Source organism: Crassostrea angulata, chromosome 8 (genome assembly GCF_025612915.1).
Source record: "Crassostrea angulata isolate pt1a10 chromosome 8, ASM2561291v2, whole genome shotgun sequence".
Lineage (NCBI taxonomy): Eukaryota > Metazoa > Mollusca > Bivalvia > Ostreida > Ostreidae > Magallana > Magallana angulata.
In genome coordinates, this window is record NC_069118.1 from 23813413 (window position 1) to 23840717 (window position 27305).

At 33.7% G+C, this 27305-nt stretch overlaps 1 protein-coding gene across 7 annotated transcripts in view; it reads left to right on the top strand.

Annotated features, from left to right (window-relative positions):
- Positions 1–673: 673 nt before the first annotated feature.
- Positions 674–27305, top strand: part of LOC128158416 (dystroglycan 1-like) — a 41949-nt gene continuing 15317 nt past the window's right edge. Inside the window, exons 1-2 of one of the 7 annotated variants that reach the window (XM_052821221.1) lie at positions 674–745; positions 14738–14987. The gene's annotated coding sequence lies outside the window, so the exon portion shown is untranslated. Of the gene's footprint in view, positions 746–14737; positions 14988–15401; positions 15557–15591; positions 15682–17621; positions 17780–20646; positions 20665–23303; positions 23464–25695; positions 25715–27305 lie in introns of those variants that run through there. The other 6 variants (XM_052821219.1, XM_052821220.1, XM_052821217.1 and 3 more) reach the window with 6 other exon arrangements.

Below are 27305 nucleotides of genomic sequence, written 5' to 3' on the forward strand. Positions count from 1 at the left end.
ATCGTTCATCATAATACAGCGATAATTTTTTTTTAATCATTGGTTGTTGGGAAAGAAATATATGATGTTATGAGTCAAGTATGGTACAATAAAACAATGTTGTATTATGAATTTAACTCGGGCATGGTTACGTACTATCAACGCGAATTTACTTAGTGATTCGTTAAAGGCGACCTCACTGTACCAAATTCAAGCAACTCTTATATATACAATTGTAGTATGATAAACACTATAGGCACCGGTGTGTGTGTGTGGGGGGGGGGGGGGGGTGGGGGGGGGTAGAATGATCCTCAGAAATATTGAGAGAAAAAAACCTAATTCCCAAAATCATGAAAATCTAGTATGCCTTTGACTCCAACTTCTCAATCTTTCAAACGTACATTAAGGAACAATTATGTTTACTGTGAAAAAAAGTGGGGGGGGGGGCTGAACCCTCTATTCTACATGTACTTTGTGTCTAATGGTAGGTCTAACTTTGCAAAAAAAGTGTGGGGGGGGGGGGGTCCGACGCCTATGATAGGTAGGTTTTACATTCTCTTACCACGCAAGCTTTGCTTCAGGTGAGAGAATTTCGTACAACCGAACCCGTGTCTCGAGATGGGAAATGAATTATTTCCCTTTGCACATCTTCAAATTGAATTGGAAAGTAAAAGTAACCCACGTGTTTTAGTACAGAGCCAGAAGAGCGGCAAGTTCTCGAAGTAAAAGTTAATCTTGCAGAATTGTTTTTAGTCAGGATAATTAGGTAAGCAATTATGAACATTTGAACATTTTAAAGTATTGAATTGCGAACAGTACCTATCTTTATTAAACTCCTCTTCAATAAATGTCAATAGAGATATAGGGAGAACGGGCCATGGACATGATGACTTTTACACTGTATTTTTTTTTTACAACAGTGTGTTGTCGAATTGTTAAAAAAGAGTATTTTTTAAAATTTGGATTATGGTTCAGATATTAAACTTGTAAGGTAAGACAGGCATAGTTATAACGTCCACTTTTTCTTTTAATGAGGACCTCGTAATATCATAAAAAAAAATCGACCACACCATCGCATCTGGGTGAATCTAGCAGCAGGACTTGTAGCTCCCGGTCTGAAAAAAAATCTGATGGACGACCTGAGCGTCCATCTGAATATTTTCAGACGAGAAAGCTAGAACCTGCAGCTAGGATGAATCTTGATCTGGGGGAGGAGGTTACGACCTTGGAAATTTAAACTTGTTAATTCCTTTAGTAAAGCTACAGAAAATGGACCCCCTCCCTCCCTGTTAGAAAAGATTATATCCCCCTAGCCCTTCCTAACATTAAAACTATCCAGAACATCCATACTGTGGCTTGAGACGATTGTATTGAATTTTTAATATAACTTAAGTTAACCTCATATACATTACCTAAAACTGTGTGCTTTGTTGTTGTTGTTTTTTTAACATATCAGATCCTCTAGATCTCAAGTAAGTTGCTCTAGACACTTATTTGCTTTGTCCTTTCATGTCTTTATGACAGATTCTTAACATATAGGTGTTTTCGATCTCTTTGTCTTTCACCATGCAAAAACAAACCCTTTAAGAATCGTATAATTAACCTCTGACCTAAATTTTGCTGCAAAAAAGTGATTAATACCCAGTTTTGGTTTTGATGATAATTATATGTACAAAGTACTCAATTAAAAAAATTTCTAACTCCAGACTGCATTGTGTTCATAAAGTAAAGTGCAATCAGGCGGCTTGTATATTAATAGGAAACGGAATTATACTGCAAATTTTAATGTAGACTAAGTATTACATTTGGCTGTGTATTCTATAAATTTAGCGTTTTTGGCAGAATACCGGTTCCGCTAAATCAAGTGCATCGCTAAATACCATGCATACATGTATAAAAATAGTGACATTCAGGAATATGCTAATTCAAATCCACGCAAACTTGTTCAAAAACTTTTTCTGCCAAATATTGTACACCCCAAATAAGATATGTTTACAGTAATGCAGCTGCATGTCTACATGTGTTTAAGAGTTCATTATGAATCATATTGATGTGAATATAGATTTTCCTCTTGGACCAACTAACATGTAGAATAAATATATAGGCTTGGCTTAAAGCTCAGTGGTTTAATGAGAGATGTGATTAGAGATGCTTCTTGGGGTCCCAGGTTAAATTCCTGATCCAGCCACCAGATTTCATTAATGTTCCTAAATTAATTCCTTCATTCCAACAACACCTGCGTGTAATAATTATGCAATATGCCAGTTGCCAAGTGCTTGCATATTTATGTATAGCTGCATGTGAAGATAACAAGCTTACAATGACAAACCCTTAATTTCCTCTTGTTTACATTTTTCCCCTTATTTGATCTCTTGTCTTTAGTACAAGGATTTAGCGGGGTCGTGTACATTGGTTTTCTGTCACTGTAAGATAATGTTTACACACGTGACTCAGACTGATCACAAATATTTAGTTTGAAAACAGACTTTGGGTTCCTGTAGTGTAATGTTACAGGGTCATTAGATCCTTCATATTGTTCTCGGAAGCTGTAATATTATCAAAATTTGTTTTCAGCAAGACAGATTACAATTATTGGTTTATTGACGTATTTTAAATTTGTACAAACACCCCAATGATCCCAGGGCCCTCCCCTCCCCCTTTAGGAAAAAAAAATATTTTTTTACTTATTTTGACAATATCGTGGTCATTTTTTAAGTCAAATCCTTAGTGCATATCTTTTAATATATATATTCGTTTTGGCAGCATATATATTTTCTATAAAAAGTTCTTTTTGATTTGATTTGTGATAAGTACTTACTTAGTCTGATAACATTCATATATTTACATTCGTACATGCAGTAGTTCATATAATATTAAGATATTTAAAAAAGACAAAAAAGAATTTTATATAGCATTATACGATCACTTTAGCATCTTGACTATGCTGGAATATGCTGGAATATGTGAAGTACAATTGATTTTATAAAGAGCACCAGTCTTATGTCATAATGAGAGAAAGCAGACAGGCATTGAATAAATTTTTTTACCTAATATCTATCCTTGGCAAAAGCTATGGAATCATTGGGTTGTTACGAAATAGGAATCAAAGGATATTCAACGGCAAAGAAGACTGAAAGTGGGGGAATAGCAGAGATAGGTTCATATTGTTCCTGTTTAAGTGACCAAATTACATTCACTGTCACACTTGATATTTGTTAATTATCATTTTATATTATTTTTAGTTGGTATTTAGTTTTAAATCATTTGAAATGTACTAATACAATTGAATAAATAATGGTACCTATAATAAATGTCAGGGTTTGACTGTAACATTATACACATAGGGGCACTATAATTATCGTATTTCTCAATAGAGTTTAACAGTCATCATTTTCATAATTCATATTTTGGAGCAGAAAGTCATGTACGGTATATCTAAAATTATATTGACTGTTCTCCATAAATACGCAGAAACAATTTATGAACAATTATTTTTCATCTTCATGTATTGTAGATGACTGTGGAAAAACAAATCAATTTGAAATTTATCTGTGAAGTGGAGGTAAGAAAAAAAAAATGAATCGCAACATCTGATTCAGCTGGTTAAATCTGAATTGACAAATTGATTGAAGGAAAAGATTTAGTCTTTAACCTTAATCAGGGGATAATAGCTAGGTAATTTGGTTCCTAGGTATGAGGGAGTATGTGACTTAGATGAAAAGCATTTCTAATAACACAGGACATTTAATTAACTTGATTTTAATCAAAAGAGGTAGATGACCACCAAAAGATATTGATCAATTGTGTAATTCCTCACAAGATCTTTCAAAAAACTGTATGATAAGTGACTTAATATAGGAATTAAAGCATTCAGGTAAACAGATAAGGCTTGATTAGATCAAAATCTTTGCATGCGTAGATCATTTATAAAGGAGTGCGACATATGTTGTCATATATATTATGGTAGGAATTGCATAATTTGCATGGTGGTAGTGCATGATATTATCACACAATTTTTTATTTAATATTCTCTTGTATTCCCAACAGCCATATTAATGCAGACATAATAAACAATATCCTTGAACCCCTTGATGTGTCTGTGCCAAAAAATTAATCATGTAATATAGCTTGGACTTAATTGGCAATAATAGATTATTTTTGTAAAAAAACAAAACAAAATTGTAATATTTTGCACAACATTAACACATACATGTAGGTAACACTATTTTAGGATCAGCTAGTATTCATGTCAGCATACATTAGCCTGGCCGGTAGGTATCCTTGGAGGGTATTAAAATATTCCTCTTCTGTAGCATTTAATACCCTAGAATGTATAGTTCTGAGGTGATCTTAAATTTATAATAGAACCTCAAAGAGTTCATAACCTCAAGATGGGGTACAAAGTTTATTGGAGAAATTTGAGGACATCATTGGCGAAATTTCTTCACACATTCACGGGAGATCAATAAAGATTGGGTTTCATTTTACTTATTTTAAACTTGTCCTGTCATTTGGATAAGCCGGAGGGTTTATGTGTCTTGCTTGAAGCCTTAAATTCCCTTTAATGGTAAACTGCATGAACTCACAAATTTCAGAATTAAAGCAAATTATTCATTTATGAAAGACTAGATTCAAATTGAACAAAAATTGAAGAATTTTTATATTTTTCAATAATATGTACAATACCTGATACTATAATATAAGAACTCAATTATTTATTATGATTTAGACTAATATTTTTATATGGATATATGATTAAAACATTCAAATTTTAAAGCTATCTATATGTAGTGTATTGTGAATTTTTTTCTTCAATTAATAAAATTTAATGACAAATCATGGCTTGAAATATAATATTTAAATTTTTCAGGAAGATCTGATGAATTATTTGTTGACCATGCATCCAGTATCCTTGAGTTATAATTGATCAGTGTAGAAAATCTACAACAGTTACTGAACTTCGATATCTCAAACACTGATATCTCGAAGTGATTTGTAAGTCCTAGTGATTAGTAAGTCCCAGCCAACCACTTATTTTTGAAGTATTTTACCCCTAACATGTGGAATACTCAGATATCTCGATATAAAGTTAACGTTTTTTAAACAGTCCCATCTACAATGTAGTTCAAAATAACAAAGTCTGACTGCCCATACAAAAAAAAGTTACACTTAGTCATAACTTTTCTGTAACTAAAGTGTAACTTTTATGTACCTAAGATTTAGGCACATAAAAGTTATAACTTTTTTGTACCTAGATTGGACTTAAACTTTTTGCCCTATAACTAAAATGTACCTACATTGAACTTAGAAATTTCTTAGTATAACTAAAATGTACCTACATTGAACTTAGAAACTTTTCAGTATAACTAAAATGTACCTACATTGAACTTAGAAACTTATCAGTATAACTGAAATGTACCTACATTGAACTTAGAAAATGTTCAGTATAACTGAAATGTACCTACATTGAACTTAGAAACTTTTCAGTATAACTAAAATGTACCTACATTGAACTTAGTCAATTTGTGAATGTGTTTGGACTTTGTCATTTTTACACTTAAAATTTAAGTGTATCTTATCCAAGAGGTTCAAGTCTAAAGTAGACTTTTATCACAATAAATCTAAAAACTAATATAAACTATCGTTATAACTTTGTTTTTTTTTTTTTATAAAATCACGATAAGTTGGGGGGGGGGGGGGGTAGATGTAGGTTGATCACACACTGGGTAGTAAAATCACTAAGATTTGTTTGAAAACAATGACATAACCATTATAACGGGAATCCAGTCCATCAATTGCAACACAAACACCTGTCCAAAATTTTATTGTTTTTATAAGGCAGAAACAGGAAATCACTTTCCGCCTGAACGCACACACATCCCAGGTTAACAGTAAAGGGTGTCTAAAGAGGTCATGATTAGTCCGTGCTGTGATGACACTGATGTTTGTTTAAGAAAAAAAGTTGATGTGTGTGTTTTGACCAGCAGACATTTTTTATTTTGCTCCTGCAAGCATTATTTTGTTATCTGTCTCTTGAACATCATTAGACATATTACGATTTCGTTTAAACACTGTTAAATACTAAGGGGTAGCATCAACTTTATATTATCACTGAAAATTTTTCCAACTTTTCATGGCCTACCCCATGAATAAAGGAATAGAGTAGATTTCTAGAAATTGATTCAGAATTTTCCCACGACATCGAATGCATGCGAAGAAAAGGGGGGGGGGGGGGCTGGGGATGGTGATAGCATTGTTTGTTATTATGAGATGGGTTCATCATATTTATTCACATATTTGATTAATAGACATGCTGTAAACAAAGAACAGTACTGCTATTTCCATCTGTATGTTTTCCCAGTACTAGCCTATCTCTCATCGTAATTTATAACAGCACATAGCTATAAGGACTGTGTTATAAACTTTGGGAAACATGTTTTATTTAAAAAAGGTGTTATAATTTTGGGTTTTACATATTCATCAATTGTAAAAATGCATTGGTATTTAAATTGATTTAGTTTTTAAAATTCCCTCATATTATTCAAAATGGCGGCTCTTGAGACCGGAAATGCCCAGTTTTGATGATCGGTTAATAAACTAACACTGGTTGTAAGGAAATAAAATATTACTAAAATTTGTTTCAATTAAATGCAGAATTCTTTAGATAATATTAAGTAAATAATATTGTTTTTTAACCAAAATAAATTTTAAAGATTTATCCCGGACTTAATCTTGGCTGTATCGTGATTGGCCAAAATTTCAAACTTTGACTTCCGTGAATTCTGATTGGACAATTGCCATTCCGCCATCAAATTTTGAAATGGGCAAAGAAGACAGGAGTTGTTGTGAAGATTTTCCTGATTTTTTCAAGAAATATGCAGAATCACAGCGTGTTGTATGTAGTAATGAAACTGCAAGCAGTGGTTTCATAAAGATAGACATGCTTAAGACCTGGATGATATGGCTTTAGTTGTGGATGACCATTTCCATTCAGGGTAAGTCTGATATACAAACAAGTCATTTTGAATAATTCATTTGTGTTTGCTTATCTCAATTTCTATATTATTGCTTTGCACTTAGAAATGAATTACATTCGGAATATTTCTAGAATTCTAATAAGAAGTGCATGATTTTACCATCTATATCAAAGCCTATGCAGCCATGTATATCTAGTGATGTACATTTTATATGTAATCAAATTATGGCCGACTCTTTTAAAAAGAGTATCATTGTATTGCAGAAAAAATCCCAACCAAGTCCAGCTAGTAGACTGTACACCAGATTGAAGATACATCATTAATACAAGATGAAAAAAGTAAGTGTGTGTGTTTATCAAGTAAAGATATACAGATTTTAAATTTTTAACCATATATTATGTATATCTTTTAGTAAATGAATTATTAAAAATCTGAGAATATAATGGCAACTGCTGTATCAATGTTGACTTTTTTTTTTTTAGAGGGGAGGGGGGGGGGGTACCAGGTCAACAGAGAATTGAAAAGTTTTACTGATATTTAATAATAATTTATGCTACATATATTGAAAATTGTCAAACAGTATCATGTTTTAAATATTATTGCCTTCTTTTAGATTAATGGAGGACGAGGATAATACTATGAAAGAGATCAGATGCAAGAGCAACCGTTCCCATAGAAATACATGCAGCCATGTAAACAGAAACCAGTTTTCACTGCCAGGTGCTGGTCACATATATATTTAACTTGATATGCTATAAAATTTTCTGTTTTAAGTATAAGGTAGTTGTCAAGGATTTTAACAGTTACAATGAAAGTACATGTAGTAAGAAATTGCCATAATGAAACATTCTTTTTTATACATTTTAGGAACAGATTCAAGAAACAGATCCAGTTGTTTGCTGATAAATTACTGCAGGTCATTGGTATCATCTAGAACCAGGTCTGTTTTAAAAATCATACTAGTATGTTTGGAACAAAATCATGCTAGTATATGTTAGGAATTTAACCTAAAACATGCTTTATGAAGGTTTTGGTCAAATTTTGGTTTACAAAATAATGTTTTTCAAACTTTCTATTCAAATTTAGCAAGAACATTAGACACACATGTAATCCCAAATGCTTTTATGTTAGATTATTGCTTTATTTAAAAAACTTGCATATAGGGTCTGTAATGATTTGAGATTATTATGTAAACAATAAAATGCTTTCTTTGGTGACATATGCGGGATATGAATGTAGCGACATTGCAGAAAAAATACATTACCCGCATTAGCGAGTTATGTAAATTTTTTCTGCAATCATTGCTCCCTTCATTACCTGCATGAATCGTCAAAGAAAGCATTATATTGTTTATATTTACATCTTTCTTTTAACAAATTAATAAATTGTTTGTAAAGAGTAAGTTAAATTTACTATATTATTTTTAATGTGCATCAGTAGTTAGCTAAAAGAAACAGCCAAATTGTCTTCAATGGGAATGTGAGTCTGCATTGATATCCTGATTATTTCAGTGATTTTTCTATGGTCATTGTAGGTTTCGAACAATCATTTAACAAGGCGTTAACTATAAGTTTCCATAAGAAATGGAGGAAAGCATACTCATTAGATGTAAATATAATTCAGTAAACATATTGATTAACAAAAACATTGACTTGTGTTCTTCTACTCACATGAACAGATATGATTTTAAATTCCTATTCAAGAGCAAAAACAATTTGATGAAAAGTTCATGTCAACATTAGGGACTTTTTTTCATCAGTATAACACCTGTACATGTACCTGGGTTTTTTTTTTATCTGAAGTTTATGATACAGATAGATATTTTTTGCCTACATCTGTAATTTTTCTGTGTAACTTTTCTGTACCTAAATGATAACTTTTTTGTACCTACATCTATAACTTTTCTGTACCTAAACAATAACTTTTCTGTAACTTTATGTATAACTTTTCTGTACCTACATCTATAACTTTTCTGTACCTAAATGATAACTTTTCTGTAACTATATGTATAACTTTTCTGTACCTACATCTATAACTTTTCTGTACCTAAATGATAACTTTTCTGTAACTATATGTATAACTTTTCTGTACCTACGTCTATAACTTTTCTGTACCTACGTCTATAACTTTTCTGTACCTAAATGATAACTTTTCTGTAACTATATGTATAACTTTTCTGTACCTACATCTATAACTTTTCTGTACCTAAATGATAACTTTTCTATACCTATATGTATAACTTTTTTGTACCTAAATGATAACTTTTCTGTAACTTTAATTTGTAACTTTTTTGTACCTAAATGATAACTTTATTATAACTTATTGATAACTTTTTTATACCTATTTATTTTTATGAAAAAAATAAATTGTCAATAGTTACACTCTAGTTATGACTTTTTTGTACTTAAGCAAAAAGTTACAATATGTAGGTATAACTTTTTGATGCTAATTTGGAACCATAATTGATCAGATGGTTCCAAATTGTGCTAACTTAGTTATGACTTTTTTGTAACTTTTTTAATGGCTCATAGGTATAACTTTTTAGTGCTTTTTTTTGGTATGGGTGTAATAAACACTCATGCAGTGCTGTTTGGCTTAACATGGTATCTCGGATGTCTGAAAACTAGCTCAAAATCTACAGTGCATGATCAAATTAAAATCTTGATCATAATTATATTGACTCTGTAAGCTTTAGATAAGCCTCAGATAAATGAAATTAATACCCTACACCCAGGCTATACAGTAATTCTGTTCAAAGCAACATGATAACCAAAAGTTAAAAAGTGAATACCAGTATTTGATTATTTTACAGCCAATTTAAGCCAGTATATATTTATACCACGACGACGTACAGTTTGTCATTTATCAGTCTACATGTAATTTAATGTCAAATAACTGCAACATAGAAAACATAATAAGGGTACATAATATAGTAGGAACAATATCCAATAAACGGCTTAATGATGTTTGTGACATTTGATCATGTGATTTTAATCTGTGAGTAATTAGTGTAACAGGTATTGATTTCAGCTAGCTTGATAAGGTCTCAGTAGGACTTTTTGTAAAATTTTATTGGAAATCTATGCTGTTGACAACAGTCTCCTCATTTTCACGGAGGAAATGGGGAAACTGATATGAAATAATATCTATAAATGGTCCTTTGGCATTGAAGACTTAATTTCATGATACATGTATTACGAAATACAAAATGTCAAATGGTTTTTTTTTTAGATTTGATTTTTTTGATGATTGGCTGTTGCATATTTCAGCAAAATACCGCTATGGTGTGCGTAATGGCTATACTCAGTAATATAACTTTTGTCAAAGTATTTCTAATGAAGTAGACCCAGTGCAGTACAGTTATAGAACCAAGCCACAGTCCAGAATCTGCATAGCTCTTTCTCTCATAAAATCAGTCTGAAGTCTACATACCTCTCTCCTACCACTGATGGGAGAGGATCATACTTTAATATTTGCCATGGTTTGGGACAGTGAACCAGAGTCCTTTTCTGATTGAATTTCCCTGAATGAAGCAGCTTCTTACTAAGGGGACAAACAAGATTGATATCATACAAATTTTAAAATGTAGCTTCTTGGTTAATTATTGAACAGTTATTAAAGAAAGGATATTATGTTTTTGAAATAGCTAGATCACTTGATAATAATACACAAACATGACATTTTCTCGCTTGTTCATTTCAGTACTTTGATTGTGACAAGACATGGATGTGGCACTTCAAGGTTAGATGCAGTCAGAGCAGTCATCAAACTATATAGGGCTCATATATATATATATATACACACACACACACACAGAGGGAGATCAATTAGAGCTCACTAAATTAATTCAACCAGTACAATTAATTTGAAATGTATGTTAACATTACTGATAGCTACGGTATTTTTTTATTCTAGATGTACGTAACCAAGACTGCATCATGCCTTTCTTTTAACCTAGCTGCATTCTGATTGAACAATAACCTTCCAATAGTAGAGGTTACCACATTACGCTACTAAATCTCTCCAGCAAACATTGACCAGCTTAGTATGGCTAACAGTCGCTGGTGGCAATATAAAGCCAAAAGTCACGTCAATAGAGTCTGTGACAGGGACCGAGAGTGTAAGCAGCCATTACGCAACAGGGGTACACACACATCACCATTGCACTGGTAATTGCCCCAGAGTAGACATTTGGGTTGTTTGTTGACTTTTAGGCTTACCGTATTTTCCCGACGACCCGTCGATGCGGACGACTCGTCGAATTGCTCATTTTTAGCCAAAATTTTAACAAAATCCTACGATACGTCGTTTCAGACGACACGTCGAACTTATCGCTTCAAAATGGTGTATAAAACTGCAGTAACATTATCAGTGTATGATGCCACGATGTCCCCGATATTGCTACCAAATATTATTAATGATTAACATTTAAACAATTACTCTTTATACTTATGCATCATATTTTCAAATACCGACAACATCTACAAAGTCGCTTGCATTGTAAACAATTCCCGATATCGCGTGTTATGCAAAATTAAACTTACTTTGACAGAAATATTTTATTCCCATGCATTAAAATAATCACCCACTCTGGCCATCGCCAGTGTATTCGCCATTACGTAACCAGCCACCTGTTGACTCGGCGCGTGGTCAATGTTTGTTTAACAATTTCCGGTGTCAGAGGCATGCACCTGTCTCGTGTCGGACTTCAAAGGGGGATCTCAAGTGCAGAAAGCTTAGCAATTACTATGATTTGATGAAACTTGTTTACTTTGTATCCAGTAATACAATTACACGCTATTATTTTAAAGAGACACTGTTAGAATAGATCGATCATTTGTACGACTTGATAATGACGATATACGAAATACATACGTTTCCTAAATTTTTTATTGAACAATAATCAAAGAATTGGACAATAATTAAATAATGAACTATAATTACTCTTATCTCGGTACTCTTTATGTACACAGTGAGTGAAATTGCCGTATAGATGTCAGCCTGAGCAAGATTATTAACACAACCGGGATCAGTCTACTGTATAAACAATAGAGTTGATAATTGCCGATGCCGATTACGTATTTTAAGATTGATTTTGACCATAAAATATTTCTTATTTATACTTTCCACTAACAACTCTTTACTAATAAAATAATAAAACTTTAAAACATTCCCCGGACCTACTGCAATATTTTTTTCCATCCAGGTTTGGTTTCAATTTTACTGCGCAATATTATCTTCCCACTATAGTGATATATGGAATCATGTGACAATGTGTTTATAGAAACGGAACGGTAAAACTTTTAATTGATTAAAAAATACACCATTGTTCAATAACTATTATTAATATGTATTCTAGTGTTAACAGATGAGTGAAAATGATAATAATTAAAGATGAACATTGAATTCAACAACGTAATCTTCAATAACACAGCCAGGTCAAGATGATTAAAACCAAGATTTTAAATTTTTTTTTCACAATTTTCTGACCTCAAGCCTTAGACAAGTCGATCAATACGATAAGTCGAGTGATCTGCTTCAGAGAAAAAAAATACCGACTAATCGTCGGGAAAATACGGTAATCATTTTAGGATTAGGTAGAGAGATGACTCGATCTATATATATAGCTGCCATTGACTCACCTGTGTGAGTTTTTGTACCTGGTCTCTAATCAAAACACCTTTTGTTGTGATGTGAGTTTAAAGTTGTGTTTTTGTTTGCCTGTTAATTTGTCTTGTGTTGTTCAATAATGATGCATTTGTTGTACATTGAAAAAGCAGGTTTTTTTTTTACAACTCTATAATTGCATGAGTTCATAGATCTGACACATAAACAGTACATTTCATTTTCTGTTGTGTTTTTGATAAATTTGTAATCAACATTAAAAGCGTACCATAAAGTATGCAAGATTTAGGTATTGGAGGGAGGGGAGAGGGGGTTTGTTGAAAAAATAAAAACTAATGCTTCCTGTGTTTGCTTTCAGGGAAACATAAACATCATGGGCTCAGAATACAAGCTTATCAGGGTGTAGGCTTAGTAATTATGGGAAAAGAATGTCCATTATTTGAAATTAGAAGACGTTTACTGTGTTTATATAGAAGGTATAGATATAATAAAATTAAGAACATAAAACAGATTCTTAATTAATACTTTTTAAGGAACCCTGAAAGTGGAATCTTCAGTTTTACAAACGGTGACAATATATATGTTTGCATGTGTGTTAAAGATATTAAACAGGTGAAAGTTTCAACTTTTCAGGTCAAATTATTTGCCCCTTGAATGTGTTTGAAACCACTCGTTAAAGTTATAATGGCCCATGAGAGTTTTATTGTTTTCTGTGTCAGAGATAATTTTTACTGCTCACCGATACCAGTGATATTTAGAGGTTTGACAAATCTTTTATGGTGCTTCAGTATATGTATTTTGCGCTGCAATATAGAAAGGCAGTCCAGAAATTCCATTGCTGAAGTTTGAGCCCTGTGTAAAAAAGGGTGTCCGAAAGAATTCAGAACTTCACATTGTTTGTGATTGGAGATAAGAAGGTATATATAAGCTATTTCATTTGTGATTTACAAACACCCATTTCAATTTGAGAATGTTATTCCACTCCTGACCACTTAATGTACCTTCACAACTGAAGAGCTTATTTTGTGAGACCATTGAAGTGGCTTTATCAGCTTGGCTAAATGTTCACAGTTTTGGATACAAATTCCACTCTGTATTCATTGTAGGTCATTTTGACATGTAGAATTTTGTTTCTTACCCCAACACTGTTAGAATATATATATACAGGCTTTAATTCGTTTGGTCGATAATCAGATAATTATTGACACACTTGAACTTTTCATTTTTGTAATTCATTTGTAAAATGCTTGTGGAGTGATCTTTTTGAAAAACATACCTTTCAATTTAGAGTGGTGTATGGGTTTTCTGAATAAGAAGTTCTATGGATGAAATATAAATTGGAAAAAATATTTGATGAAATTTATTCATGTATTCTGGCACGCATGCTTTTGCTATTAGTTTAATTCAGGAGCAAATTAAACTATTTATGGCACAAAGACAGGTGAAATAATATATAACCATTTAGTAAGAATATTGTTTCATTTGTAAAATCTTATTTATGAAAATAATTTTATATTTTCCATTTTAAGGAAAAAAATGTGTAAAAAGGAAACTGTTAATCAGCTGGTTGCAAAATGATAGATTTTGATCGATCAGCTCATGCACAGATAGATGTGTGTGGAATGTACACACTGAATGATGTATCACATACGTAGCAGAATGTCAGTGTATTGGACCTGTCCTATATTAATCACCGTTACAAGTTCAATAACCTCACCCTGGATCTCGAGAACTGACAGATTCTATTAGATCAGTGGATGTATTGAGAGGGGGTACACCATTGTATATGTATATATACAAAAAAGGGGACTTGATTATAATGCCAGCTGGCCTAGCTAAATGAAATAAATTTACATATGATTGCGCATATTTCTACCTTGTTTATTTGTATACCTGAGTCATTGCAAGTCCATTATTGACCGTATTTTAAACAATTGGCACCTGGGAAAATTAACGGACACAACACAATTAACAAACATTGAAATTATTGACTTTTAGTCTTTTGATGTGACGTGTTATTGGTCATTTCTTGTTGTCCTACCTCAATTACTGAATTTTTAAGCAGCATATTGTATTTAATCAAGCAGTCCGTGTTAATTGAAAGTGGATACTGGTATTTGTCATCTGGTCAATATTTGTTCTTTCTATAAATGCAGATCGAGTACAATTCATGGTCATCGGAACGTTTTGTCCTGTGGGCTACTAGACGTGGGAGTTTCGGACCAAGTTTTCCCTGGGAGGTTTATCAGCAGTCGGATTTACCAAGTGCCCCTGACACTGGAGGCCTAATTCTATTAAGCCGGAGGTGATTCACAATTTCAATATATTGAGGGTGTTTTGTCAACAGAGGTGCATGACTCAGTCGGCAATCTACCGGACATTTGCATTACCTGTGGACCGATCCAGGTAAGTAGTAAGTAAGTAAATTATCTATGTTTGTACCCTTCTACTACCTTCCTGCTGTTTCAGGTATGTTCTACACACAGCGCAAAGATATCTCATAATGCTTATAAATACATTCAATATTCAAAATGCTGTACGGTAAAAACATATTTCTTTCTGAAGGATATTATATTATTAGCTATATCTAATGTCTATAGTATATACTTTAGAAATCTCTTTAAAATTTAAAAAAATAATTATGTGGCATAATCTCACTAAAAGTTTCACTTTTTAAAAAAAATTCAAGATCAAGGTTGTCCTTGAAATTTGTGAAGGTCACCTTTACTGCTTAAGAGGTGCAGTAAAAGCTGCCAATATTTTTTAATATGAAATAAGTTTTATTTTTTCTTTCTGTGCAAGAAGATCTAGAACAGGTGAAGGTGGCCATCATATCTGTAAAACAGTTCTGGTCTCTTTCTGGACTACATGTATCTTCAATCATCGAATGACATGATTGACATTACTTACAAGATTAAGTGTGATATATGTCACTAGTAATTCTGGACGTTGCTGCAATACTTGATAATTAACTGGTAAGATATTTTCACCTATACTTGTTGCATTGTAGATAGCATGCAGTACCTTGCAGTCTGGTAAAATATAGTCTACTAGCTGTTATAGTGAAAACACAACACCATGAGATCCAATTTTGGATCAGGTAAAAATCTGTTGAAGGGGGGGGGGGGGGGGGGTAGGGCTTTGCTGATCTGACATGCGAGTTTAATATGATGGATAAGGTCAGGGTATACATGTATAATTTATTCACACTGTGGTCTGTTGGTGGCCATTTTTGGCTGCTGTAGCTCCATCCACATTTTTTAAGTGTTAAATGAGCCATGAATATTTAATGTGTAAATCAGGGGTAAAATTGATCTTGCAGCATTTGACATATGTAGGACCAGAATCTTAATTCATGCATGTAGTATCACTTTTCTACAATGATCTGAGGTTTTTATGTGCGGTGGATCAGTAAACTAATTCAATGACCTCAGGTGTAAACTGATCACCTGGGAAACTGCTTATCTTTGTCTGCGTGCATGCTGACCACTGTATATTGTTTCATGGGTGAGTGATTTTTTTTCACCAGGTGTAAGTCCAGTCTCATCTATAAGTACACGTACCAGCATTTATACTGCTATACCCAAAGGGAACTACTAAGTAATAGATAATCATTTTATCACTTAAATGATTTGAATCGAAGATTTTTACTAGATTTTTCAGAACCGTATTCAAATGACATGATTATTAGGGCCGACAGGTCAAGTTTGATGTACCTGTGAATTTGATTTTCCAGGTGATTGTTTTGACATGTACCTGGGATCCATCAATCTGACAATAGATTTTCAACCCACTGACCATGAAAATTTAATTATTTTCATTTTCATTGACATTTTATGTGCTGTCATCAGGTTAACATCATGTACTAAATATGAGTTCCATGAATGTTTTTTGCATCAAAATTTATTTGAATTTGTTTGCCGATACTTTTGAATTTTTTTCATTTTATGCTCAGAGTTACTTAAGTTTTAAGTGATTATAATATGTAAACCCTTGCATGGAAATGTGTGGACAAATTAAATCAATTATACCACTTTCATACAAAGGTGAGCATTGTAGTTCATGGGCCCAACTCCCCAGTGAGCCCCCCCCCCCCCCTCCAATCCCCAAATCCTTGTAGATTGACTATGTATTAGATACTTCCATACATGCACTTCCACCAGCAGTTGCAACATGCAGATATGCAACTGAAAACTAATCCAACACAAGGCTTCAGTGCAAAGACTTCATTTATCTAGTATGAGAATAAGAATTAATTGCTATTAATTGAGAATAGTCTGGGAAATTGTAGTATTGATCCAATTTTCTCCACATAATATAAATCATGGTAATTGCCAAGAATGAGTGGTTGTCCGGATTTTCTCCGCAGACTTGATCCATGGGAAAGGTCATCTGTTCCGACCATTTAAGGCTCGAAGAGTATCGATAAAAGCGGGCCATATCATTCTCTCTTGAATTCATGCACTTCCAAAAATGATCAATATTTGCAGAAGAAAAGGAAGATATTTCACACACATTGACACATTGTGTAAATACTGTAAACCTATTTGGACAGTGATTGGAAGTATTTTTGATCCTCTTAGTATCGAAAATTTCTCTCTTTTTTAGATTGAGAATTTAAATATTTGCAAGCAATTGAATTTACTTGTTATTGAACCTGGCAGTGCATTGTGAAAATTAATGCAAAACGTGTCATTTCATATTCTATTGATTAGCTTATATAAGCTATTTGGTAGAATTTACTACAAAAGTGCCGTCAATTTCTGACCAATAGAGTTTACGAGTATTCATTACCAGTTATCTGACGCGACTATGAGTTGGTAGCTTGATAATTTGAATCTTTGTGTACGGTGTTTATCTTAATATATCCCATGAAAGTTTAAATCACAATCATATCTTGTAGTACAAATAAAATTCCTTCTTTCTATTGAACGGACTCATGCAAACAAATCCCCTCCCTATCAAAGATTAAAATTATTCTGCCTTTTATGGAGGCATTTAAATGAGGCCAATAGGTCGTTTGGCGGGCTTTCTGTCACTAGATGGCGCTCCGCTCAATGTCTCATTGAAAGACAGTTGTGCGGTGTGAAACACATGGTCTCCGCTACGGCTCCAGTGCAATAGGCATTGTTGTGATTTTGAGGGGGGATTTTTATGCCTTTTCTGCTTCACAGAATCCTCTAGGAGGAAATCCAAGGGTAAATATGTCTTTATCTTACATATATAATGAACTGTGTTTCACAGGTGTTGTGTGTGTGCACCTCTATAGCACAGGTGAAGGTATTAGATTAAGGTATGTGCCTTCCGTCCTTATAGCCCATATAAGTAAAAACTCACACATGCAAAGGTAACTTACACATCTGGCCTACAGGTATGTGAATAAAACCCCTGTATTTTGGTTTTTCGACTGTAATTTATTTTGAAGGGAGCTTGCAAGACTGATATGATAACAATCTCTCTTCATTTAAAGGGTCAGTAATTGTGTGTCCTTTTAATCAGTCTTTGTTAATTAGAGTCCAAAAGAAACATGTTATCCATTCAGATCTACATTTTCAAAGGTTTTGAACGATAATATGCCACACAGACAGTTTCTTTGTGCACTGGCATGCAGTTTACACAATCTCTGTGAGTCAAGACTAATGTCACAGCCCCGGGGCATTTCAGAGGGAGGTTGATCAGGGGCCAAGGAAACTTTGTGGGTTTGTTTAATCTCATATTGTTCATGGGTCAATTGAAGAATTATATGTACCCAACCCCCTTTAAAAAATACAAATTGAGTATATCCAATATTATTATAAGTTATTCTATTTCAAGGTATGTATATAAGTTAGATTTAAAAAATATGAGTTATCAATGATATATCAATAGATATTTGTTTTTAAAAAAATGTTAAAGAGGAATTCGAATGGATTGTAATTCACATGGTTAATGTGCCATGCCTAAACGTACTAATTGACATCTGCATAATAATGTAATCTAACAAATAAAAGGCCTTGCAAGTGTCTTAAATTTAATTATGGTCAAGATGGCTTCAGACTATAATGTCAAAAGATGTACGTTGGTCATAGAAATAGAATGTGGTGGAAGCTATGGCATAAACCAAGTGATAAAAGAAAGAAATGCTTCATCTTCTCTTTATATACACAAGAAATGGGTATTGAAGGTATAAAAGGGAGGTGTTATCTTAACGTGCGTATAATGGTGTCATTATTTGCATAACAAAGTTTCTCTGTTGAGTGTAACCAGCTAATTTAGGGTTCACTCCGGAATTAAGATCCTCAGCAGATGTGGTTAGGAGTTTTTTTTCCTCCTTTTTCATGTGACTCATAAAAACGGAAAAAGACAAGAAAGACTTCGTTTAGGGAGGCAGGTTTTCAAAGTTCGTCTTATCTAGCGTAGTTCACACATATACATATGTATATCTCTACGATAAATTTTGTTTTTGATAGACAACTTGTTGCAGATGTTTTTCAATTCTGACAGCAAATGCACTCCATGTGACTTCCATGAAAGGTGATATTACGCACAAGGACAGGAAAAAAGTAATTTGTCGACACAAAACTATTCCACTTTTTATTTTATGCATGAATAAGTCCACAGCACACCTATTAGACTGTAACTTTTCCACAAGACAGATATTGTCCTGTTAACTGACCAATTCCATCTTAGTGAGGTGATGGACTGACATTTATTAGGCTTTTTAATGGCAATTCCTTGATGTCCACCATATGTCCTCAAATAACACTAAGAGGAATACAGAGAAAAACCTTGAAGGCTGCATTCTTGCCCTCATCTTTGACATGACAGAGCCATGTTGCCTGACGGTTTGTCCCTTTCTACTGCCAGCTCTACCAGGTCACAACAATATGCCCTTTTTGCAGACCATCTGGAGATCTCAGACTTGCATGCATGTAATATGGCTTTCTTTTGACAAGAATGGGGGAGGTTTTTGTTTGTGAGTGTTCAGGGAAACAAAGAAGATGGACAGTGACATTGATTGCTGAATGAGGTTTATTGCTGCTCTCACTGTGTTGTAAACATTTCTCTAGCAGCTGTCAGCATCTAGGGGAAGATATCTTAGTCTAAGATGCCTCATGCCTAGTTTGTTGTGTTTTGTTCTATCAATCTGGGTCCAGAGGAATCCTTTTTTATTGTGACAGTTATTAATTAACTAGGGGGAAAATAAGATTGCTTTGCATCTCAGTAACCGAATGTAGATATGTAACATTGCAAACCCCCCTAAATGGCTTCTCAAGTTATTGAATCTGGATCTACATGTATATAACCAATACATGTATTAAATTGACTAAATTTTTTCAAAGACAGTTGAGGGACTGCATGTATTAAAGGGAGAAACTTCTTCTTTGTCAATGCATTCCAGCCAAAAGAGTATTTGTTAAAAAGGAAAGTCATTTGTCATTTACCTGACTCGATTACTCACCAGTGATTCACAAAACTAACAAATGACAATGATTACACGGTCTGAAAAAATCAAAATACCAGCAGATTCCATGGGAAGTAACTCTTTTTGTTAAACAGTTACCTCCCCTTTTTCATATTAAAAGATATCGTGAGTAATAGATCGCCACAGAGAATACAGATTAAAGATGTTTTGATGGGTTTTAACTGACATGTTTGAATTGAAAGATTTCATGTATATAATGATAAAATGATTCAGTGTATTGAAAGGATTTATGTTTTTTTTTTAAATAAACTCTTTTGTCAGAGCTCAATAAATTGAAAAAAGTAGTGGTCATGATGAGCTACATACACACGCACACACATTGCGAGGAAACCCCTGAAGGCTTTCTCGGAGTCTGTATTGATTGCTGCACTGAAGAAAAGTGCTCAGATTAGTTATAATTTTCCTATTACGATGAATAATCCGGTAATTCCAAACTAACTTAGGTATAAACTTACCAGTATGTATTGATTACTTGTGTGTGTATGAAGTACAGTGTCAGTTATTGTAATGTATTCATTTTATAGGGGAGAGCTCTAAGTCTGTGCTTTGACTTTCTCATACTTGTGATCAGATTCTTTGTGTGGTACTATATATAAGAAATTAGGATATTGCTTACAGGTATGATTCGATCTTTATAATTTTTATAAGTCAATTTTTTTTTTTAATATCTCATATAACATTTTTCTAGTCATTTAGAGCAATTTAATTTAAAGATAATTTGTTTTTCTGCAGATACATTTTAATATTAAATTGAATTTCATCGAAAGGTAATATACATTGAGTTGAGGAAATTTTTGTAATATTCATCTCAGCCTATAAATGCAAGGAAACTGACTCAGCTATTGACCTACAGAGTTTATGCTGTTACACATAAGGCTTAGAACACTGGAGCTTGTATATAATGCAGTCAATGATACGCAAAAATACTCAATGAATAATTCATTCAGGCGGAACGTTATCCGAGGAAGTTTTGATTAGGAACAGTTATAGCTAAAATTACGAACACTTATAAAATACTGAGCCTAATGAATTTAAATGGTAGGTTCAATTGTCATCTGATAGTCAAGGGTCAATAGTTTATCATCAGATTGATTTTTAGGTTCAGTGTCTTGAAAATATTTATAAGACGCATTAATTTACCTTTGTTTGACTTTGTGAGAGAGAGAGAGAGAGAGAGAGAGAGAGAGAGATGGATGGTGAAATGACTTTCAACAACTATGTCTCAAAGAAAATATTTCTGAATTAAAAACCATTGCTTCACTTGAGGTAGTGTGTACCTGTATTCTAAGGGACCATCAGAAATCTTAAATAAAAGCTCTTGAATAGAAATTGTCTGCACTTATGTTCAGAAAATGTCAAGAGATTCAATGAAATGCTAGAGATAGCTGTACTTATGTTTTATCTATGTCAATAAACAGACATAAAAGCTGCCAGAGCTAGGGAATGTAAATAACATATATTTGAAGAGAGACAAATATGTTCTATGATTTCAGCTGGTATCATTTTTTTTTAAGTGTAAAACAATACTAACATATGTTTAAGATTGCAAATGTTAGGCTGGTCTGCTATAAAAAAGGTTATAAAGATATTAAATTTATAGAAACTGTTATAATATATAAAATGTGAGTGCCCTGAGTCACTGTGAGGAACATCAGAGTGAAACTCTTAATAAATTGATATAAAATAAACATATTGTAATCATTACATGCATGTAGCATCATCCTTTCTTCCTCAGACACTAGCAGACATTATAAAGCACAAGAAACTTCCAACCATAGTAAAAAAAAAAAGTCCCTAATCCTAACCCAATAAAATCTTGCAGCTAGCACTTTACAACCCTAATTCAGCCAGACTGATCCCAGGTCCATATTAGCTTTGCTCTCACTATAGGGCCCAGGGCCCTGCTGTAACAGTCCCTATCTTCATTGGCCAGACATAATATAGTGGTCCAAGGGACTTTGCATGCAGCAAAACCTGACATGTTTCTGGAGAACTCTTATCATGACATTCGTGGTCCCAAATCAATAGAAATGCTTCTGGCAGCTTTTAGTGCTTGCATTTTGGAGGTTTTAAGGGGGAAAGCTGCAAACATCTGTCTGATATTGGAAAGCGGTAAGGCACCCTTTGGGCCCCCTCTGAGACTTGATCATATATAATTTAAAGCTGTTAAATTAAACTTGGCTTTAAAAAGGGAGAGGAAATTGAAAAGTCTTGAAATGCTGTCACAATTGGGATTATTGAATTAATTAGGAATTCAGCCTCTGTTCTTTGTCTTTGTATGAGTAATTCTTTAAACATTTTCATTCCAATTGTTTGTGTTCTACAAATAACTATTTCAATCAGAGACATTAAAGAGTTTTGGGTTCCACCCTGAGATTTGAAGCAGGTTCATAGCAAAATAGCTCCTAAATTCTGTAATTTACATGTACAAAATGGGGTCTCCATCTTCTCTTAATCCCATCCATCGGGCTAGCTGGTAGTTACATTTTAAAAAAGTAAAACATTTTTAAAATTTAGCTTCAAATTTCTAGTTCATACAGATTAGAATACTAAATTGTTTCCAGCTTTTAAGTTGGTTGATCAAATATGGCATGCATACACAAACTTAAGCCAGTAGGTGGGTTTTTGTCAGTTCATGTGGTGTTTTATTAACATAAAAGGTTACACTCCTGAATATTTTTCTTCATTCTGGGCAGCTCCTTTTTGCCCCCCAGCTGTTTTTTCTACTAGATGACTTGGTGCGGTGTACCTGGTAGACAATATGAAGTTTTATTTAAACCGAGCAAGGTATTGGCTTAAATATGATAATAAACCCTGTTCCATTTATACACGACACATTTTTTGACGTTCCAGATTTGCAGATACAAATCTCGGCACAGTCTATGGAAATTTAAAATGTTTTCCTGTATGATGTGATTGACAGTCCTCAGGTATATATTGTCGCACTCGTTTTAATTGTCCATTATGGCATTATTGTAAGTGCTTAATTCACTGAGGTGTTAAAAGAGTGTCTTTTTCAACAATACGTCTAGTTACAAGACGATTTCGCTTAAAAGATTCTAATCTCGGCTTAAAATTCATTGAATTCAAACTGTTGTTCTTTCACATAATACTAGTGGGTGCCGTATAGTCACAAATACACTGTGTTTTTACACGGGACCTTATGTTTCTCGTAGGAGTTGGATAATCAGTTTGCACTAGGTCTTGGCAGGTCCCTGTGGAATTTATACCTACCTTCTTTTTGCGGTGTCCATGAAATATGCCTGAAAAATAAAAACACAATGTGTACATGTGTCATATTGTGTATTGCAAATTGTGATTCATGTGCCGGTTTCAAGCCCTGGTGATGGAGGATATCAGTTTATGGTGAAATGCTACTTCATTGTGGTCTCCATTTGTGGCGTAACCAAACTTTAGGTATGAAATACTATAGATTGCAAATTTTCAACCTGGAGTGGGCCAGTTGATCATTAATATAATGTAATTGCGTTTTTTGTGTATTATCCAGCTTTCATGCACCTTCATAAATTCTTGGTGATTGATTCAAAGATAAATACTCCATTAATTAGATAGTTATCATGTGTTCCATGACCACAAGGAAAATTTCTGAAATGTACTTGTTATTACAGTACTAAAAGTGTGCTTAGGGTACTACAATGTACCAATTCCACCTTCATTATTTTACCTGCATGATGCTTACAACTCGATGATCAGGAATACATTCACACTCGCAAGCAAATTTGATCTAATTTATGAAATTCGAGCTGGCTCTCAGGGGAAACAGTTGGGCTAAAAAAAAAAGGCTCTAAAGCATTACCAGTACAATATATATCTTTACTTCAGGCCAAACTTTTTCTCATGAAATATATTGTTTATCAGAACAAGAAAAACCATTGGATTTACATGACTTTTCATTGTAGTAACAAGAGTGTTTTCTGACAGCCATATATGTATGTGTGTGTAAAGCTAGTGTCAGCTATGGTTATTTAGTCTGAGAGCTGTAACAAACAACGTGAAATGGGCCATGTATGGCCATGTATGGCAGGTAATTCGACTCTGTCTCGCCCGCATATGTATTTGGGTGGATGAAAAATCAGTTTGGCCCTGCTGGCATTTTCTATTGTGACATTTCTCATGAATTTTGTTGTTGTTGTACCATGAAGAGTTAAAAGCAATGAACTTCTCTCTCATTCATTCTCTCATAATTAGATTGGATTTCCTGGCTGATGTGTATGTACTTAGTGACCTTTTAACCTTAACGAAGATTTTCATACATCTGGACTGCATGCATCTTTATGCACAGATGCATGACAATTGAAAAAAAAATAGGTACTGAAACAAGATTATTGTTGGTTATACCTGAATCAATTTACTATACTTTTAATAGTCTAAGATATTTGTTCATTGCGCTGCAGTTTATTGCATATAGCTTAATCTATGTCCATAAACGGAGACTGCAGCAACATTGTTTCATTTGATGGAGGGTAATACAACGCTGATTTTCTTCTGAGGAGTGGAAATATGAGTAAATGCCTTTGGTTCAGGCTCATTATCTTTTCTAATGGCATCATTGTGTAGAGACATCAGACATATGAAAAACTCATTTTTCTTAAAAGAAGGAAGATTTCAGTTTTACCAGCAAGTGTTCAGTTTCTGTTTGCTCAACCCTAGAGTGTGGTACTGTAAGTAGCAATATAGCACTCTAATGATGTATCCCCCATGGAGTAAGAGAAACAATGTTAACAGAATTATTGAGAATTTCACAGAAAATAAATCTTACAAATTGAATAGAATTGACTTGAAAATGAATCTTGATGATAGAAATCAAGGTTGTTTGCTTCATACAGGAACTTGCAGACTATTGCCTGCAGCAAATTTCCTGCACCATTGACGAAATGTTGCAATTAGAGCTGACTACAGCTATTAGCCTTCCATTTTACTTCTTCTTCTAGTTCATAAACAACCATTATTATTAGTCCAGCCTATACTGCAGCAGGCCATCCTTTTGTCTAAAGTTGTCATTACGACTGTGGCTGGCCTTTCTCTTGGTGACATCGTTAGTCTGTGTCCCACTAGGAATCAATGGCTACTCCGGGTCATTATATCTACTGAGCCATGGCAAACACCTGTGCCCAGTGATAAATCAACACATATCATAATTACAGAGGGAGAAGTCGAGAAGTCTTCCTTGTTTTGTCCAGTTAACTGTGATGACAGGTTTTAATGTTTGCTGTTTGTCCCTTGGTAGATTTCGGATGGGTTGCGGTGTGGTAATCGTGGCTTGTATCTGTTGATCTAGGGTCCCCCAGGCTCTCTCTTGTGACCGTGTGTCTGACCGGTGTGGTGTGTGTGGAGTAACAATATGTGATGATGATTTACTGACCAATGTCCAGTTAGTTTATTGTGTCCCGTCACCCACCAAAGGGGAGATCTTCACCGGGTCATATTTCCTATCTGTGCTGAGGGCAGGTTGCACTGATAACAAAAGCGCTGTGTAATGAATTGTTGTATTTTCTGTGAATTAGGAGAACACATCATTAATTAAAGCTGTGATTATCAAAGGAGGATAATACAGTGATATATGCTGCAAGTGAAAAACTAAAAAGTACACTATAATTTTGTAGTGCTATTTTGTACCTGATGAGTGATACTTTTTCCGTTCAAAGAGGTAGGTAACTCAAGGTATTTTATCACAGAGATGTCAACGCACGTGGCATGCTGTCATTTATTGGTTTTCTCCATTTAAGCAAAATGTAGAGATCCAACTTCAATGACTGTGTGTTTTTCACTGAAAAATGATAAAAAAACAAATTTTATCTTCCTATTTTACTCTCTCTCTCAGCCTCTCTCTGTGATGCTCTCAATAAACAATTTGGAACTAAAATGGTGAGCATTTTAAACCCATTAAAATATCCTTCAATCTGTAGACTTCAGGTGCCATCTTCTTTGATCTGTTAGGCAGACACAGTTTGTAGTTAAGAATGATTTGGGGGAATACAATTTAAAATGGAATAACAAGAACAGATTATGTAATTGCCATTAAATCTTACTCAAGAAGACATCAAGAACTTAGAATTGTTATGCAGTTTTTTCCTTTGCTTGTTTACACGTTAATGAAAGATGTTGCTTGAAACTACCTCCTTCAGCATCCATAGACATGCTGCATGATGCATATGACGGAAGTTACGATTTATTCTTCTGAACAATTTTATGTCAAAGCGTAGACAAGATACTGAAGATAGAAACACTTCCAGAATAATAGGAAGGAGAGAGGGTTTTTAAAGATGGCTTTGTTCAAGGCCTGTCAAGTGGCATGTAGCAAATCATTTTGATATATAACCTGTAAAATTGTAAATCGTTGAATCTTTTCTGGCTCTGGATCAGCGTTTTTTTACCAAGTATTCAACATTTAAAGCGGTTTGAATGTTACCATAATGGCATATATTATAATTCTACATAAATAAGTATCAAAAAGATGGATAAATTGCTTTAGTTGCAGATATATTTTTTAAGTGTGTATGCAAAAATAGGTTACCAGTATGTAAAAAGTATTGCAAATGGCGTTGCATTGATGGTCAAGATTTAAAGCCTGCATAGAATTGTGAAGTGAAATGATCATCTATAGGCTAGCTTTAAAAGGATGAAATATTATTTTGAAATCACTAATATTTTATTTATTAGTAACTTCAGCCGACTCATACACCAACATTTTAAAATAAAATGGGGGTGGGGGGGGGGGGGGGGGGCTAAGAAACCTTAAGAATTAATTTTGACATAGTTCCTATCTAACTATAAAAATACTGAATGATATCTTATTTACTATAAAGTTGAATTTGTGGTCTTCATTGAAATTCCACCAATACTGAGCCAGGTGGCACTATGAACAATGATGATTCCACATATTGCTATATAGGGACATGTGTAATCTGGAGTGAAATATGTGCCTTGACACAACTTGTTTGATGTGTGAATTAAGGTATAACTGAAGTGTTTGATAAGAAATTCTTGCTATCAGCAACCACTAGATATGAGTAATCGTTTATAATGTGGGACCCACTGATAAACATCTTTGATGTGGTACCGAGGCATTGCATTAACAAATTAACAACTTGTGTGCTAAACCTTGTACATTTTGGTGCAACATGAAAAAGATGAGGTAAGCTTTTCCTCCCACCTGCATTTTTATGTGGTGTAACAAGAACATTAATAGTGAAACGTTCTATCCAGCAAAGTTTTTTTGATCATACATATCTTCTACC